The following is a 9,674-nucleotide window of genomic DNA, read 5'->3' as shown; positions in this document are numbered from 1 at the left end:
TAACCCCATATCATACAGAAGGGAATTCTTCTGACTAAAGACATCCAAATTTATCTTTGTTCAGGGCTTGTCCATATAATCACCCAAGAAAACTGCATGGCCTGATGTACTGAGAAAGCCGAACGCCATCTAGTAGTAAGAACTAATAAAATACGGGATTGTTCATGAAAACACACAGAAATGTTCGGTGACACATGGTTTTCGTTTATACGCTAACATAGTGAAGAAACAGGACACGAACGATAAAATATAAATATTCTTTGTAGGGATGATACTGATCTGGAATTCATACTTAAAGAAACCATCTACATCAAACAACTTTAACCAACACCAAATATCATGTAGTCTTCATTAAAATCGTTCCATTTAAAATATGAAGATTTTTTTTTTTTAGCAATTAACTTTCGATATATTTTAGTTTTGATTAAATAATTGTTATTTCAGCAATGTATTTTAGTTATTTAGGTAGAAATAATGTATTATTTTTGTTTTGCTTTAAATAGTGAATGTGGAATATGTAAGATATTTTACGCTACATATTAACAAATGCAGCATTATATAATATTCAGGATATATATTTTAGGTAAATCCAATATAAAAAATTAATTAAGTTATATTTTCTAATCTCACTATTACATAAACGACATGACGTGCATATCTGTGTCTATTTGACTGAAATAATAAATACAGTGTGTCACTATTTATCAAATGTCTCTATAAAGAAAAATCTATAAAAAATTCTCACTTTAGCATTCTAAATTCGGATAATTTTAAAAGTAACTATGATACAAACAACAAGCGTTTGTTTTCCATAGAAATGAATATTAAATACTCTTCGTATAACAAGAGCCCTACCTTCACTAGGACTAAACCTGAAGATTTGATTATATCTTTTTTTATTGATATAATTTATAGATACAGTTTTAAGAAATGGAGTTTAAAGCTTATTTTTTCAATAAACGGTACCACATTTAACAGATAATAAAATATAGTGTATATTAGAACAGTCCGAAAACCTTTCCCATGCAGTACGTGTCGTAAAAAGATTCTCTCTTTCTTTATAGAAAATGTTCAATTTTTCTAAACTTTTCAACACGACGTTATTGAAAACAGACAAGTATTTGCTAACATTAATTACTAGGCTTCTCACTGGTTGTGGAGTAAAGTGAATGTTACTTACTAATTGTCTAACTTTTGTTTCTTATTTTAAGAATTTAATTCAGATGTATAAAATGTTTCCATGGGAATATACAATTAAAATATTTATAGAAAACGTTATACCTACAAATTGTTCTGGACGAAGTACCCATGAACAGCAGTGTGAGAAACTTCCATAAAATTTTGTTTTTTCTTCGCACAGTTCGGTTCTCATTTTAATATCTTGTCTCCTTAGTTACTATACGTGGCCGCTCTTTCAGCCGTTGAGGTGTCATTATGTGACCTTCAATAACACTATTCGTAAGTAAAGGAGTAGCCCAAGATTAGGCAGTGGTTGGTGATGACCAGTTCAGATGTTACACTGAGTTAGTTTGTCGGTAAATAATTTGACTTAAGTTTAAGTAATGATAATTTCCCACTGTTGTTCTTTTAGTTAGTTCAGGAGACTTAAGAATTATAGCCAGATAGTTGTGATTATACATACATTGACATATTAGAGAAATGATTAATAAATATTCTGTCAGACAGTTTTCGAACTGTCCCCTCCGCTGGTACAGCGGTAAGTCTAGGATTTACAACGCTAAATTCAGGGATTCGATTTCCCTCAGCGGGCTCAGCAGATAGCCCGATGTGGCTTTGCAAAAGAAAACACACACACAAACTTACGAACTGTGTAAGATTTTTTGTTTGTTTGTTTTGGAATTTCGCACAAAGCTACTCGAGGGCTATCTGTGCTAGCCGTCCCTAATTTAGCAGTGTAAGACTAGAGGGAAGGCAGCTAGTCATCACCACCCACCGCCAACTCTTGGGCTACTCTTTTACCAACGAATAGTGGGATTGACCGTCACATTATAACGCCCCCACGGCTGGGAGGGCGAGCATGTTTGGCGCGACCCCGCGACCTTCAGATTACGAAGCACACGCCTTAACGCTCTAGGCCATGCCAGTCCTAACTGTGTAAGATACAGAAATAATAGTAACTGGACGGACCGTAAGGTTTAATATCCAGCACTGTCAAGGACTTGGAAGCGATGTGAAAATAACAGATTTATGGCCAGTAAGAACCACACCCACATTTTTCTGTTTTCCCCGTTCATATAAAATCAGACTTGAAATACTTACTTGGAGGACTACAACAAGGCGTTAGTTACCATGTACTCCCTCTCTTGGTGAGTATCGTCATGAGGACTGATGCAGAAGATAAGTGATTCCGAGTAAACGGAAAAGAAGCGCAGTCGCTTTGATGACTTTCCTATAAAAACAGTTATTTATTCTCTTCTGACATTTATTTTCCTTTGGAAAGCTGTTTACATTTCTTTCCAATAAAATCCCTAATACGTTTCGTGGACTTTTGTTTCTAGTGATTCTACGACTAATTTTTATTTTATAGATTTTGAAAACTCCGGTAAATCCTTTAAGCTCTATCTATTTATTTTAATATTTAATCTTGTATAACAGTCACAGCCTGATATAAATTTTATTGTAATGAGTTAATGTGTTTTTTTAAGAATACACAGTTCTATAAATCACTCAACATCTGGGAATTCTGATGTATAGAAGTACATTAAAAGGTTAAGCTATTGATTAAAAGAAAACAAAACAAACCTGAAACTGTTTACAGTTTTATTATCAATGTTCAGGTGTGAAATATGTTGAGGAGTGGTAATTGAAGTAATCAATAAAAATCTAAATAATTTCAAACAGGACAAACACCAGAACATTTTTGAATTTCTATGTCACTACTTTTAAAAAGATAGAATTACTTATAAAGTAAAAAATACAACAAATACTTCACTAAATATACTGATATTTTCCCATAGTTTTCTAGATACTCATATGCTTATTTTTCTTCAAATTTTAAAATAGTTTTACCATCGCTGAGCTTGTTATTAAATCAGACAACCACTAATATCTACCTGACATGCGCAGTTTCTGAGGAATTGTCCATACGTAGCTTCGTCATCAACATTCGTACAACGTTGACTGAGAAGACAGTGTTACCCTAAAAAAAAAATAACAATAACATTTCTATTTAAATTCCCGTCCGTCTACATCTATGTACATACATATATATGTGTATATATAAATACAGTTATCATAGTAAATTAAGCGAGAAAATGTATGAGAACCTACGTAAATTATTTATATATACATCAACTTGTAGTGATTTGAGTCGAGGAACCTAATGGTGATCCATGTTTGTATATGATGAGTTATACACTAACAAATAGTACAAAATAGTAGACCAAGACTTGGCGGTTGGTAGCGATGACTACTTGACTTCCATCTGGTCTTTCTGCTACATTATGGCCGACTAGCGCAAATAGCCCTCGTGTAGCAGTGACTAAAGACTAATTGTAAGATTGTGTGATACTCTAGAGTAAGGGTGTTACATGAGTTTTGGTTTTCTATGTTTGTATAGTAAGTGTTCTGCTAAGAACAATTTAACAATAACAAACCGTTATGTCACATTTTAAATTCTGATACATAGTGTTATTAATTCATAACAAGTTAGTGTAGAATATCCTGTTTGTTGTTAACATTATTCATACCTGTTCTACTGTTATTTAAAAAGTTAATGTTGTACTTTGACTTCATCCATAGCTTTTCACACTCAACATGAGAAGTGAAGCCGTTATAAACAGGAGACAGATGAACTGATGGACAGACACCACGGTTCACAGTATGTATAAAACAAGTAGTATATAATGTTCTCTGTCCAATCAAATATTGTCTACAGCTGTTTTCAAAGTCAGTCTTCACTGATTGGTGTTGATATCGAATTCTGTAACATCATAAAAGGGTGAGATAAAAAGTCTGTAAAAAGTAAACCTCTAAGAAAATTGTACGAAAAACGAGGCTTGAGTATTTACTATGTCAAGAAATGAGAATTAGATAACAAATACAATAATAGGATTTGGGATAAGAAGTTAAAAAACAATAGGTAAATTGTATACTGGGGAATCTCGTCAGACTTTGGTTTCTCACATCTTTGTGACTTACACTAAATAAATATTACAAAATTATAAAGTCCAAAGAAAATCTGAGTAAAATTATTCGTACAGATTTATAATTGTTATTTAATGTTGTATGTTGTTCAGATATACCAGTGAAGTAGTCAACTGGGCATGTATGATGTTCAGTTGTACAGGGTAATTTAGTGAACCAGGTATCTATGTTGTTCAGTTGTACAGGGTAATTTAGTGAACCAGGTATCTGTGTTGTTCAGTTGTACAGGGTAATTTAGTGAACCAGGTATCTGTTTTGTTCAGTTGTACAGGGTAATTTAGTGAACCAGGTATCTGTGTTGTTCAGTTGTACAGGGTAATTTAGTGAACCAGGTATCTGTTTTGTTCAGTTCTACAGGGTAATTTAGTGAACCAGGTATCTATGTTGTTCAGTTGTAGAGGGTAATTTAGTGAACCACGTATCTATGTTGTTCAGTTGTACAGGGTAATTTAGTGAACCAGGTATCTATGTTGTTCAGTTGTACAGGGTAATTTAGTGAACCAGGTATCTACGTTGTTCAGTTGTACAGGGTAATTTAGTGAACCAGGTATCTGTGTTGTTCAGTTGTACAGGGTAATTTAGTGAACCAGGTATCTGTGTTGTTCAGTTGTACAGGGTAATTTAGTGAACCAGGTATCTATGTTGTTCAGTTGTACAGGGTAATTTAGTGAACCAGGTATCTATGTTGTTCAGTTGTACAGGGTAATTTAGTGAACCAGGTATCTGTGTTGTTCAGTTGTACAGGGTAATTTAGTGAACCAGGTATCTGTGTTGTTCAGTTGTACAGGGTAATTTAGTGAACCAGGTATCTATGTTGTTCAGTTGTACAGGGTAATTTAGTGAACCAGGTATCTGTTTTGTTCAGTTGTACAGGGTAATTTAGTGAACCAGGTATCTGTGTTGTTCAGTTGTACAGGGTAATTTAGTGAACCAGGTATCTGTTTTGTTCAGTTGTACAGGGTAATTTAGTGAACCAGGTATCTATGTTGTTCAGTTGTACAGGGTAATTTAGTGAACCAGGCATGCATGTTGTTGAGCGGTATCAGTAAAGTAATCAACACGATATGTATGTTTTACAGATGTACCAGGGGCGGAGACCTTCTCGTGGTTAATGACGCTTCCATACACGACACTGCAGATAGCTGTTTACCCTTGTTTTGACAGTACAATAAGCATGTTTTGTTTCATCAATGGTTGAATAACTTTCCTTGTCTGTTTCTGTATTTAATTAATTCAAACACTAAATATTAAAAATGTTTTGATAAAAGAGTAACATACGAGTACTTACCATGAAGAACTCGAGAGGACTGTATCGATACGACTCGTGTATCTGTATGAAATTTGGCAAACTTTCAGTACACATAATATATATTTGTGCTGACATTTAGTGATTCAATAAAGAGGTGCACTGAGTAGTACATGTTGTCTTCATTTGTTTGGTAAACATGTTACCTGCAAAGTAAAACTTACTTTGTATGTAATACTATTAAACAACATAACAAATTAACAATGACAGAATGGACAGACAAATATTACGACTGTGGTTTTGAAGCGTGTGTCGCGGACACCTGTGAACATCGATCAAGCAAGCTCCTTTTGGCTGTGATCTGTCCAGCAGTGTCTTGTAAGTACAAACAATACATTCCCGATGCTTAGTCACAGGGTTGAGTGCCCCAAGTAAAAATTTCAGTCTGCCCGCGAGGGCAGTTCAGTGTCTAAATTAGGCTTTTCTGCTAGCTATGGGTTAACTAAAATTGGGGGAAGACCTTATCGTGGTTTATGTTGTTTCTATACACGACACTGCAGATAGCAGTTTACCCTTGTTTTGACAGTAAAATAACCACGTTCTATTACACCAATGGTTGAATAACTTTCCGTATCTGTTACTCCCGTATACGTTTATACCCTCGTCCCTAAGACATGTGTCCGACAACGGCCACTTGCAAACTCTCTCTTTCTTAACCTGAGGATGACCTAGGAAGGTCGAATCGTTTTTCTCTCCTCAATAAAAGTGTCAGTACCCATAGCAGCCATTGTGATACACAATACATGTGTTATACCCATACCAGACATTCACATATACAAGTGTTAGTACCCATACCAGACATTCTGATATACAATACAAGTGTTAGTACCCATACCAGACATTCTGATATACAATACAAGTGTTAATACCCATACCAGCCATTGTGATACACAATACAAGTGTTAGTACCCATACCAGCCATTCTGATAAACATTTTTATCTGAAGTAGGTTTCTCGTCATCAAGATTTTTTTACTTTAAATACTGAATCTGTAAAATATTGAAAACTTTGTCTCTGTTCCCTTCTGTTGTATGAATCTATTTCTTCATCTTCAATATAGTTATAATATTAATCATCAACCTTGAAATTTGCTTTCGTTCAGAAACATTGTTCGAAACGTGAATCCAAAGTTTCTCCACTTTAAAGAACCAAACCGAAATGTTCAAAAGTCGTTAGATTATCAGATTTGTCTGAAGAGACTATTGCTTTGTTTTACATTGGGCTGAAGCTACACGAGGGCTATCTACGCTAGTCGTCCGAAATTTAGCAGTGAAAGAATAGAGGTACCTAGTCATCACCATCCACTAACCACTCTTTCACAAACGAATAGTGAGACTGACCCTAACAATGTTCTCCCTCCCCCCACACATATCATAAAGGGTGAGCATGTTTTGTGGAGTTGGATCAAGAATTTCAAACAAAGCATCAACAGAACATAAATTTCACTGAAAAAGTTCAAAGTGTGCTGTACTAACCTTAGAATCGTTGATACCAGTGTTGATTACACCGATGTACTGAACAAGTGGAACTAATAGAACGAAGACAAATTGTTCAGTGTGAACATGTCCAAAATTTGAGGATGAATTGACTGACTAACAACATTCATTCCTAGCTTCATCCTGACGACCAGATTGTTAACCTGTGTAATTATAACATAAATAATCAGTGTAAATCAGTGCTAGCTAAAGGTCTTCAGTTCTCTCTTCCACCACGTAGACTCTACGTACCTAATTTAGTTTACACTTTCAAATCACAATACAGACACCTGAAGGACCTTCTTATGAAAGATAAAATAACTCTTTATCGATTGAGTAACATTTTTATGACGAAAATAAAGAACTTTGCCTTTTCTACTTCTTGTGATTTTATCCCTAATGTTCGTCCTTACCGTTTAAGCTCTGAAGAAATATTTTAAAAGAACTGTCGTTAAATAAAAATATTTATGTTACATCGTCCGACAATAACATTGTTATTCTTAACTAAAATAATTACTTGATTAAAATGGTGGTTATTCTTTACAACAAAAGCACATTTAAAATCCTTATTAAATTATCATCGAACGTAACGAAACATTTCAAAGATACCTGAGAGAACTTAGAAAGAAAAATATCGTAGACATTTGACTGATAATGAGACGACACCAAGTAAACCATCACAGTTTATTAAGTCGCTATTGTGGGTTATATAGATATAATTATCCTAAATTTACTAAAATCACGAACTAAAAGCACAGTTAATTAATAATACAGCAACATGGTACAGGCTATCTATTAACCATTGCAGAATTATCGACCCCCAGTGGCTCAGCGGTATGTCTGCTGATTTACACGCTAAAATCCGGGTTTCGATATCCGTGGTGGGCAGAGCACAGATAGCCCATTGTGTAGCTTTGTGCTTAATTCAAAACAAAACAAAAAAACAAAACAAAAGCAGCATTATCTTATACTGAAAAAATATATTTTAGTAAATCCAATATAAAGTATTAATTACGTTATATTTTCTAATTTAACTATTATCTAAAGGACATGGCGTGCATATTTGTATCTATGTAACCGAAACAACAAATACATTGTTTCACTATCTACTAAATGGCACCACACAAAACAATCTATAAAAATTCCCACTTTGGTATTCTAAATTCAGACAATTATAAAAATAACTACGATACGTACGACAAATCTATATTTATGAAAGAACAGAATTTTAAAGTACTGTCCTCATAACAAGAACCCGACTTTCACTAGAACTAAATCTGAAGGTTTTATTATATCTTTATTGATGTAATATCTAAATATAGTTTTAAGGAAAGGAGTTAAAAACTGTTAATTTTTAAATAAACGATAACACACTTAATAGACCAAAATAATGTTTGCTTCGCACAATGAGAACAGTTTTCCACTGCATTAATTACTGTAAAAATATATTTTTATCTTAAAAAATGACCAATTTTTCTAAATTTTTCAGTACGACATTGTCGAAAACAGCCCAGTACTTGTTAACTCTAATTGCTAAGCCTCTCACAGGTTGCAGAGTAAAGTGAATGTTACTTGTCTGACTTTTGCTTCTTATTTCAAGAAGTTGATTGAGATTTTTAGAATCATCTTATGTAAATATACAATAAAAGTATTCATACAAAACTTTAAACCAACAAATTGTACTGGTCGAAATATCCGTGGAATGTGAGGTTGGTAATGTTTTGCTATAAAATTTTGTTATTTCTTCTCAAAGTCGGCTTTTATTTTAATGTCTGGTCTCCATAGTTACTATATGCAAATATTCAGTAATTTTGTGGTTTAACTTTATTGTTGCCTTTCTTCACAGTTTGTATTGGTTTCAAGTGTAACTATACTCTTGAATCAATTGTTGTTATGAAATGACGTACGCCAAAGAGAAGGAAATGATACAAAAATAAAACTGATAAGTGAGCGGTAGCAATGGGAAAACTCAGAAGATATTCAAAGTTGAGTGATGAAAACGAAATTTTATCCTTTAAATCTAATAAAGAAATTGTACCTAGATTATAAATAAAAGGTTTTTTTCGCGATCACGTGTATGATGATTTGTCGGTGTAGATCTTAAATGTGACAAGTTTTTTTATCGTCTGTAGATTTATTCTGTACATACGACTTTAACCTTTTATATATATTTATTTATATTCACTATATGCGTGTATTATATAAAATATAAAAATAGAGAGAACCACAAATATTTTAAGATTATATTAAAGTAAACAAATAGATTCTGCTAAGAAACAAGCATTTAAAGTTTAAAGGTATACACGTTTACTAACAGTGATAAAAACAAACTGTAAGATTGGGTGATACTCGTGGTTTTAACACTCCTACGAAAAAAATATTTACATCCACTAAAGTGATTTTGGGGCCTATCAGGCCCCATATATTTTTCCAATAGAAACACAGTGATTTAGCAACATTCATTACAAACAACTTTAGAATGGCTCTGACAAACATTTTTTTTTTACAATTTGAGCAAACAATTTTCGACTGTCTATCTTTTGATCTGCCGCACAAATGGCATCGTCCTCTTTTTGCCCTCTTTGCAGGCGGTTCACATGAGGTTGTTTTGTCATTACCTTTGCAGTAAATTTCTTTGATTTCAAGCACCAATTGCCGTATAAATTCTCTTCTGGCTCTTGATTTATGTTGACGAAGAAATTCTGGATGTTTTGTCGAGTATAGAA

The 9,674-nt window shown here is 33.6% G+C and overlaps 1 long non-coding RNA gene across 1 annotated transcript; it reads left to right on the top strand.

Moving 5' to 3' along the window:
- The first annotated feature begins 3,404 nt into the window (after window positions 1-3,404).
- Window positions 3,405-5,568, top strand: LOC143241628 (uncharacterized). The gene is made up of 3 exons (XR_013022230.1): window positions 3,405-3,515; window positions 3,763-3,834; window positions 5,247-5,568. It is a non-coding gene; the product is annotated as an uncharacterized LOC143241628 (long non-coding RNA).
- The last annotated feature ends 4,106 nt before the right edge of the window (window positions 5,569-9,674 follow it).

The sequence above is a fragment of the Tachypleus tridentatus genome, unplaced genomic scaffold, assembly GCF_004210375.1.
Source record: "Tachypleus tridentatus isolate NWPU-2018 unplaced genomic scaffold, ASM421037v1 Hic_cluster_1, whole genome shotgun sequence".
NCBI lineage: Eukaryota > Metazoa > Arthropoda > Merostomata > Xiphosura > Limulidae > Tachypleus > Tachypleus tridentatus.
The sequence above is the reverse complement of the archived record's forward strand: the minus strand, read 5'-3'. Positions and strand labels throughout refer to the sequence as shown.